The sequence below is a fragment of the Palaemon carinicauda genome, chromosome 28, assembly GCF_036898095.1.
Source record: "Palaemon carinicauda isolate YSFRI2023 chromosome 28, ASM3689809v2, whole genome shotgun sequence".
NCBI classification, from domain to species: Eukaryota; Metazoa; Arthropoda; class Malacostraca; order Decapoda; family Palaemonidae; genus Palaemon; species Palaemon carinicauda.
In genome coordinates, this window is record NC_090752.1 from 79,661,517 (window position 1) to 79,671,730 (window position 10,214).

Genomic DNA, 10,214 nt, shown 5'->3' on the forward strand with positions numbered 1-10,214 from the left:
GTAATTGTTTTCTTTTACAGGGAGTTTAAGAGTGAGTGTTTATCATTAATTACTGTATTGTTGAGGTTCAGGTGTTATTTCTGTCTGAAACTTGTGTATTAAAATTAAGTATATTTTTGTGGTATTTTCTTTGTCCCCTTGAATTGACTTTGCACTCTTATTGAAATTGTATACTATTCCACCTTTTGTGGACTTAGTATGGTACTTAAGTGAATACTGTTTGAAAAGTTTAGTGTTTTTGTGTGGTGGTCAAGCCATCCATCACAAAATGGCGACCGTGACAGGATCTTTTTGTTCCTAAGTATTCACCGGTGTATGTGCAAAGTAAATTCTTGGGGTTGTTTTTCAGGCAGCATATTTTCACCTCCTCGTGGTTTTTTTTTTGTAATTTAGTATTGTGTGAATAATAGTGGTCATCATGGTTAATGTACTAGACCTCCTTAGCGGAGAGGGGTGGCAAGAAAGGCTTGCAGAGTTGAATAGGGAAGACTTGGAAATTGTTGCAGAGCATTTTGAATTGGAATATGATGTGTCCATTAGAAAGGGTGTATTGCTATTGCAAATTTATGATTATGTTAAAACTGTAAAGACAAGTGGGGAACAAGAGGTGAAACCTGATAATGTAGTGTCAGTAGAAATTTTGGATAGGCAAATTGCCCTGAGACAAATGGAATTTGAAATGGAAAAGTTTAAGGCAGGGGAAAGAGAAAAGGAGAGGCAGCATGAGATTGCTATGAGAAACCCAGTTTCTTTTTCCCCCGCCCATTCCCCAAATAGGTTAGTAACTCCTGCTATTAATTTATCGCAGGCTCTCAAATTTGTACCTAAATTCGAAGAAAATAATGTAGCAGAGTTTTTTGTATCGTTTGAGAGGATTGCTGCAAGGTTGGAGTGGCCCCAAGAGTATTGGACCACTCTTATACAAAGTAAATTGGTTGGAAGAGCTCAGAGGGTATATGTAACGCTGGAGGAGGATCTATCAGCAGATTATGAGAGTGTGAAGGCTATTGTCTTGAAGGCCTATGAGTTAGTCCCTGAAGCTTATAGGCAACGCTTCCGGAACTTAGAAAAATGTAGGGAACAAACTTATGTTGAATTTGCCAGGGCGAAGGAACAGTATGCTAGCGATTGGTTCAAGTCCAAGGAGGTGGGAGATTTTGAGAGATTGAAGGAGTTAATGTTGGTGGAGGAGTTTAAAAGGTGTGTCCCGGATAAACTGAAGGTCCACCTCGAAGAGTTAAAACTCGAGACTGTTCAGGAGGTAGCCATCGCTAGTGACGAATATTGCTTGTCTCATAAGAGTGAGTTAGGGGGAGTAACGACATAGGTGAATTCTGGTTGGGTTAAGATGGGTAGGAATAATAATGCTAATCCTAATAATAATGCTAAGGTGTTTAGTAGAAATAATCAGGGAAGTAATAATAATCAGGGTAACGCTAATAATAATTTTTCTCCTAACAGAGGCAATAGGCCAAATATATATAATCCAGAGAAATTGAAAACATTGACGTGCTTCTTTTGCAATAAGAAGGGGCACGTAAAGAGTATGTGTTATGCGTTTAGAAAATCTCAAAATGCTAATGTTAGGCCAGTGATGGGTGTGGAAGAGAGAGAGAGAGAGAGAACCTACCCCAACAACATCCGCTGATCCATGACTACCTGGTTGTTTTGACAGATATTTGTCTTTCGGTAGTGTCTCCTTCGCCAATTCGTCCGAGAAAAGACGAGTGCGTATTTTGCGTGATACCGGTGCAGCTCAGTCTTTGATTCTAAGGGAGGCATTACCTTGTAATTTTGTACCCAAAAGTGGGGAATTTGTGTTATTGGCTGGTTTTCCTGATTCTGTAAAGTCATATGCTATTGAAAATTTTAATTTAATCTGCCCTTCCTTTGCAGGGAATTTGAAATTGGCCATAGTTGATAAATTCCCGGTTAAGGAGGTTGATGTTGTGTTAGGGAATGATGTGGCTATGAAGAATAATAATTGTCCGATATTGATAAACCCTGATAGTGAAGTAGCAGCAGTTACTCGTTCTAGTGCTAGAATTGTTGACGCTGCAGAGTCAACAATTGATGTAGATTTAAGTAGTTTAGATCGTAGTGATAGCCTAGCTGTAGATCTTGGAATGTTAACGGACAAGTTAAATTGGACCACTGAAGAGCTAATCAAAGCCCAGAAAAAGGAGTTTCGGGAACTCCCTATCGAGTCAGGGGAGGTGTCTGATATGACTGGTCCCAAATTTAAGATATTTAATAATATTTTATATAGGATGAGTAGGCCTATTGGGGTGGATAATGTTGATTATGAAATTGTGAAACAGATAATGGTTCCTTTTGGTTACAGGAAGGAGTTAATGTCATTGGCGCACGAAAGTGGTCTGGCCGGCCATTTTGGAATTCATAAAACTTCTTGCAAATTGTTAGGGAATTATTATTGGCCGAAGTTGAAGGCAGATGTAAAGAAGTTTGTCAATAGTTGTGATGTGTGCCAGAGGGTCGGTAAACCCAATCAGCGGATTCCGAAATCGCCTCTATGTCCTCTTCCTGTAGTTTCCGAACCTTTTAAGGAAGTCATTATTGATGTGGTTGGACCATTACCGAAGACGCGTAGTGGTAATGAGTATATTTTGACAATCATGGATAGGATGTCTCGATATCCCGAGGCAATACCACTACGTACGATAAAAAGTGTTAAAATTGTAGATGTACTAATTGACTTTTTTACCAGGTTTGGGATGCCTAAGATTATTCAATCGGATTGTGGTTCTAATTTTGTTAGCAGGTATTTCAGAGATAAAATGGCTGAGTTAAATATAAAACGTGTGACCTCTTCTCCATATCATCCGGAAAGCCAGGGAGCTCTGGAGAGATTTCATCAGACCCTGAAATCCATGGTAAAGAAATATTGTTTGATTAATGGTTCTGAATGGGATAAGGAATTACCTTATTTGTTGTTCGCTTTTCGTTCTGCCCTAAGTCAGTCTTTAGGTTTTTCGCCTTTCAGCCTTGTGTTTGGCCATTGTGTTCGAGGTCCTCTTGATGTGGTTCGTGAGTCTTGGGAGGGAGACGTCCCTGAGGTTAATTTATTGGATTATGTGTCTAATCTAGGCGATAAATTAACCAAGGCTTGGAAATTTGCGGGTGAAAACTTATTATGTAGCCAAAAAAGAATGAAGTTTTTCTTTGATAGGAGGTCCAAGGCACGCGACTTTGCGGTAGGCGATAAAGTATTGGTTTTGTTACCCTTCCCAGGGAATCCATTGAAAGCTTCTTTTTCAGGTCCTTGGAAAATTTTGAAAAAAGTAAGTGAGGTTAACTATTTAGTGGAGACACCTCAAAGAAGGAAACCTTTTCAACTCTGTCATGTAAATATGTTGAAGGCTTATATGGAACGGGAAAAAGTCATTCCTGTGGCAACCATTGGGAATACGGTAGATTCTGAGAACAATAACCATTTTTCTTTTTCAGAGGGGGAGAGTATTGATGATAATTGTTTTAATGGATGTGAATGGCGGTCGGATAATAGAAAGTCTTTGGAAAAATTTTCGGGAGTAATTTCACATTTAGGTAAGGAAGAACAAAGGTCTTTGAAAAATTTAGTATCTAATTATAAAGAATTATTTTCGGATGTACCGGGTAGGACTTCGGTCCTTGAACATGATGTAGAGGTAGGTAGCGCCACTCCTGTGAAACAATCTCCTTACAGGTTGAATCCCTTCAAAAATGAGGTTGTAGCAAAGGAAGTGGATTATATGCTAAAACATGACCTAATTGAACCTAGTCAAAGTCCTTGGTCATCACCTGTTGTATTGGTAAAGAAATCCGACGGTGATTTCAGGTTATGTTTTGATTACCGTAAGTTGAATGAGTTATCTAAATCTGATTGTTATCCATTACCTCGAATTGAGGATTGTATTGATCGAATGGGGAAGGCCAAATACATTAGCAAATTCGATTTGTTGAAAGGTTATTGGCAAGTTCCTCTTTCAAAGCGGGCAAGGGCCCTGTCTGCTTTTGTAACACCACAGGGATTGTTTCAATGTAAAGTTATGCCGTTTGGTATGAAGAACGCGGCTGCTACCTTTCAGAGGTTAATGAATACTTTAGTCCATGGTTTAGAAGGATGTGTTGTGTATATTGATGATATTGTTATTTATAGCGATGATTGGGAAACCCATTTAAAACGTATTAGGGCACTATTTGAGGTGTTGAAAAAGGCAAATTTGGTAATTAATTTAAAGAAAAGCAATTTCGCAAAGGCGAAGGTGGTATATTTGGGTCATGAGGTTGGTAATGGTAAAGTTGCTCCTAAGCAGGCCAATATCGAAAGTATTGAAAATATGGTAGTCCCTAAATGTAGGAGGGATGTCCGAAGATTCCTTGGTTTGAGTGGGTACTACCGAAGGTTTGTTAGGAATTTTTCGGATATAGCCGATCCGTTAACAAATCTCTTGAGAAAGAATGTAGCATTTGTCTGGACGAATGAAACTCAAAGGGCTTTTGATAATTTAAAAAGAGTTTTAATTAATTTCCCTGTCTTGAGAGCTCCTGATTTTGACCTTCCTTTTTCTCTTGCCACGGATGCAAGTGACGTTGGTGTAGGAGCGGTGTTGTTGCAGAATGACGAGCAGGGAGTTTCTCATCCTGTCGCATTCTTTTCAAAAAAATTGTCCTCCGCCCAACGTAGGTATTCAACTGTGGAGAAAGAGACACTTGCGTTAATATTCGCTATTAATCATTTTCAGGTTTATCTCTCCTCCTCAGATACACCTATTAAGGTCTTGACAGACCATAATCCCCTGACCTTCATCAGCAGATACAAAAATAAAAATCAACGATTGATGAGGTGGAGTCTCATGCTGCAAGAATGGAATTTAGAATTTTCCCACATCCCAGGAAAAGATAATATTGTTGCCGATTTTCTCTCTCGCAGCGTTGAATATTAGTTGATTGACAGAGGGCTATGCAGTTATTAAAGGTAGTATCTGTATCGTTCTAATTATGGTGTGTGTGCTGTTGAGGTGGGCACGTAGTGAGAAGAAGTAAATGTATATTTAAGATTTATTAATCATGGTTTGTTTACAGAAGACTATAATGTTCTGGGTATATTATATGGGATCTTTAAGGTTAAAAGGTGAGGGTGATCACTGGTACTTTCTAATGATTGATTAATTAGATGGGTCATGGGCTCACGGGTCTGTAGCACAACAGCCGTTTTTTAGGCGCTACAGGCTGGTGTATGAGTGGTACCCTAGACTGAGTTAAGGTTAATCTACTAAGGTTTAGAGGTGTCAGGTACGATAAGGTTTATAATAAGCTAAGAAAAGAGATAGGCACTAATCTGGTATTCTGTATTTTCAGGCTAATAATTACGCTTCATCGAGTTTGTTTGTTTGTTTGCGCAGGGGAGTCTTGTGGTGGTCTTCTCTGTGTCGTTCGGTGTGTGTGTATGTATTGGACACTATGGTGATAAGTGTGATATATAACACTGAAATAGACAGTGGTTTTTGTGATCAACATTTATTGATAGTGAGTGATGTGTATCCCTGAAAATGAACAGTGTATCGAGTGTGGAAAAGGTTATAGCTTTTGGACTATATATACAGAATCCGGTTGTTAGTGCAATGACTCTTAATTAAGTTTATTAACGATATGAGTGATGTGAAATTTTTAGGTTGGGTACCTATTTATCAAATGGTGATGTTTTGGTTTTCTGGTTTTGGAAAGTTTACTTGTGATTAATTTAGGTTTAAGATTTTTTTTAGTATTGGTTATATATTTTTTTTAGTATTGGTTATATATGGCTATCCTTGTGAGCTGCAAACCTTGGTACTTGCCCCCCTCTTTCCTTTTGTTTGTCATGTTTTTGCAGTTTGTTTAATATTTAATATTTTTGAGTGTTGGTTTAATATTTCATTATGTGATAACCTGTATGTGGTAATTCAAATCACTTTAGAAAAAAAAAAAAAAAAATTTGAGAATTTTTTTTTTTTTTTGGTTGGGTGAGGAGGTGTAACATTATTGCTTTATTATGTCTAAATTATTTAAGTTTTTATAGATGTATAAGGTTAAATATATTGTAGACTTATTGTTTACTTTTTTTTGATAGTTTGTCTTTTCACTGGTGGTTATGTTAGTGTTTATAATGGACTAACGGCTGTTTTATATTTTCAAGTGGTGTGGATTACGTGGCTGCGCTCCTGCGTGAACGGAGTTTTGGAGGGGCTTTTTTGAGGATGGTTCTTGAGTGTGTTTCTGAGCCTCCAACCTTGAAGGGCACGATAATTGCTGCTGGATTTATTATATTCATCGCCATTACAGAGCTGCATTGTGAAGCTGTTAAGCTTTCCCAGGATATCCTCGCTCTGCATTAAGGATTGTTATCCTATATATATTAAACTGCCCTTGGTTCAGTAAAAGCCAAGGGGACCTCTCTGCCCCAAGGTAAAAATTTTGATTGTTATATTTGTGTGTCGGGCCCACGACCTGTACTCCTGGGCGTTCTGCATTATTGAACCAGTCACCACCATTGTTTTGGATCCGTGTTTTCTGCCACCTGAATTAAGCCATCCAGCTGGAGAGTTTATTGTCCTCTGAGGAGACCCCTAGAAGTGAATGAGGAATTTGTTAGGGATATGTAATGTGTAATTGTTAGGATATTCTTACTTTTCGTTTGCCTCTTCCTTTCTGGACCCTCTTCCCTTTTTGTATGCTTGTGTTGATGACCTTTCTTTAGTTGTGTTATTGTTTTCTTTTACAGGGAGTTTAAGAGTGAGTGTTTATCATTAATTACTGTATTGTTGAGGTTCAGGTGTTATTTCTGTCTGAAACTTGTGTATTAAAATTAAGTATATTTTTGTGGTATTTTCTTTGTCCCCTTGAATTGACTTTGCACTCTTATTGAAATTGTATACTATTCCACCTTTTGTGGACTTAGTATGGTACTTAAGTGAATACTGTTTGAAAAGTTTAGTGTTTTTGTGTGGTGGTCAAGCCATCCATCACAATATATATATATATATAGATATATATAATTTATATATATATAAATATATATATGTATATATACACATATATATATATATATATATAGATATATATATATATATATATATATATATATATATATATATAGATATATATATATTATAGATATATATATATATATATATATATATATATAGATATATATATATATATATATATATATATATATATATATATATATATATATATATCATCCTTTCCTAAGCTTATTGCCGCAAATGGCCTCAGTTAGATTTCGCTATCATCCTTTCCTAAGCTTATTGCCGCAAATGGCCTCAGTTAGATTTCGCCACTCGTCTCTATCTTGAGCTTTTAATTTAACAATTCTCCATTCATCCCCTCCAACTTCACACTTCATAGTTCTCAGCTATGTAGGCCTAGCGCTTCCAACTCTTCTAGTGCCTTGTGGAGCCCAGTTAAATGTTTGGTGAACTAATTTCTTGGGGAGTGCGGAGATCTTGCCCATGCCATCTTCATCCAATCATCATGATCTCATCCACATATGGCACTCGAGTAATCTCTATTTTAGTTTCAATTCTAATAATGTCCTGCCAGTTAACTCCCAATATTCTTCTGAGGGTTTTGTTTTCAATTCTGCGAAATCTTGGTGGAGATTGTTTCAATGTCATACCATGACTATAGTCCATATAGTAACACAGATCTTACTAAACTAATATATAACCTGATTTTTATATGTAATTTCAGACGATTTGATTTCCAAATTTTACTTAACCTAGCCATTGTCTGATTTGCTTTTTTTTTCAATCTTTCGTTAAACTCCAAATCTAAAGACCTTGTATTAGAGATCAAAGTCACCAAATAATACAGTATATATATATATATATATATATATATATATATATATATATATATATATATATATATATATATATATTATGTATTTCCGTGCTTGTATCTATATCTTTCTCTCCTTACAAACGCACACATATATAATCATATATATACGTATACATCCTCTTCGTTTTGCATTTATTGTTTTCATCCTTGGACTTTCTATTCCGTGATACCTTGCCGTGCCTCTGCGGTTTTTCCATACAGAAATGTGTTCCTTTTCAATATCAATAATGAAAGTAGTACTACTTCTACTGTTACTAAAAAAATATCAGCAACTACTACTACTGATAATAATAATAATAATAATAATAATAATAATAATAATAATAATAATAATAATAATAATAATAATAATAATAATAATGAAATAACCAAGAGGCAATCAGACCTTCGATAGGCATAACGTGTGGCAGAACTGTTGTCAATAGAGGCCACGTTTATTATTGCAATGTAAGATTGATTTACGATAAATCTATGAGAGAGAGAGAGAGAGAGAGAGAGAGAGAGAGAGAGAGAGAGAGAGAGAGAGAGAGAGAGAGATTTCATGCAACATTACACCAAGGTTTTTTATCAGTCTTAAATCTTCGGCATTAATTAAAATATAAAGGGATTGCAAATAGTAGTTTTTGATTCAATTATATTTATATTGAACACTAAATAAGATGATTTTCTAATCAAGATATTAAGGTGTGATGAATCAAGTAAATTCGACATTTTGAAAATTACAGTGAATTTCATAAACTGATTTTTTCCCACAAAAGAGTAGACAAGATATGTCAAAATTTGTCACGAATCATATAATGTTACTTGAAATCCTGAGTGTATCTCATTAAATTAGCCATTATAGGCGATATCAACACATATAAATTAGAATTTTTATGTAATGAACATGGTGAATTAAAAACTAGAATAAACCTGATGTTCTAGAGGGCTATAAACTTAGGAGGAATAAAAAAAAAGGTTGGTAAGATCCTATAATCTCTTATTTACAACTCTATTCAAACATAATCCTTATGATCGTGAACCCAAGCAACAATGATAACTATAACAAACAGTTAAAATTTTATTTGCATGCACAATTTTAGTATATTTACAAGATTGTGATGAATTAATTTCGGCGAGAATATCCAGGACATTGATATAAGCAGTACATCATTACAGAGAGACTGTAATAAAAATAGTTGCTGCTTTAATCTTACCTCAACGTAATTCATTCTTCAACAGTTTCCCGGAAGACCAATGAATTATGACATCAACCTTCAAAAACCTTCCAGTGATTCACCTTAACTCATTGTTACGGAGAATACAAACAACGCATAGGGATCATGTTCTTTAACCATTTCTATATTGAATCTCTATCACTTTAGATTATAGAAGCTTTTCCTTCATGCTAGTCTCCTTCTCACTATTACTATCTCAAAGTTGAAACCACAACAATAACAAATGGTTCAGATTGCATCGATGGGCAACAAAATACGAGATTCCTGTTTCCTCTTTTTTCATAGGAGGATTAACGCTGTTTTTAAGGTCCGATTCTGGGTGAACTTTAACCTTTGTCTTTTTTCTTTTACTCTTTCAATCTTGATTCATTGTAAACTATGTATTAACGAGATGTGTTGTACTGTCATTCGTTGAGAGAGAGAGAGAGAGAGAGAGAGAGAGAGAGAGAGAGAGAGAGAGAGAGAGAGAGAGAGAGAGAGAGAGAGAAGTGGCGTGCAATATATTTTCAAGATAAGAATTGCTTTGGTATTTTGACAATGTTTTATTCTTGGCAGACGTTAGAGAAGGAGAGAGAGAGAGAGAGAGAGAGAGAGAGAGAGAGAGAGAGAGAGAGAGAGAGAGAGAGAGAGAGAGAGAGAGAGAATCTTGCACCCTAAAAAGTACAATGCATGTATTTTAACCAGATGTGTTTTATGGTTAGCCAGAGAGAGAGAGAGAGAGAGAGAGAGAGAGAGAGACTTGTACAAATTACCTCAATGTTTGCTGTTGATAACAGCTATATCTCTCATTTCGAAACTGTTAAGTAATTTCACTTAGCGAGTTTATTTTCGTGAACCAAAGGAGGCAATTAATGTAACATTTTCGAATTCTGCCATCAATAAAATATTTCATTTACACATGGACAAAAGTTGTGAAATTATCATGCAGTTCTGTTCAGATTAAGGCGAACATAGCTTACCTTCGCCCTCAGGCTTCCTAGAATCTAGTACTGCCCTTGTTTTTGTGTTTGTGTTTTTCATTTTGTCGAGATCCCTGCATGAATTGTCAAAGGATCCCATTTTTTATCTGAACCCAACATCAAAGAGGAAAAT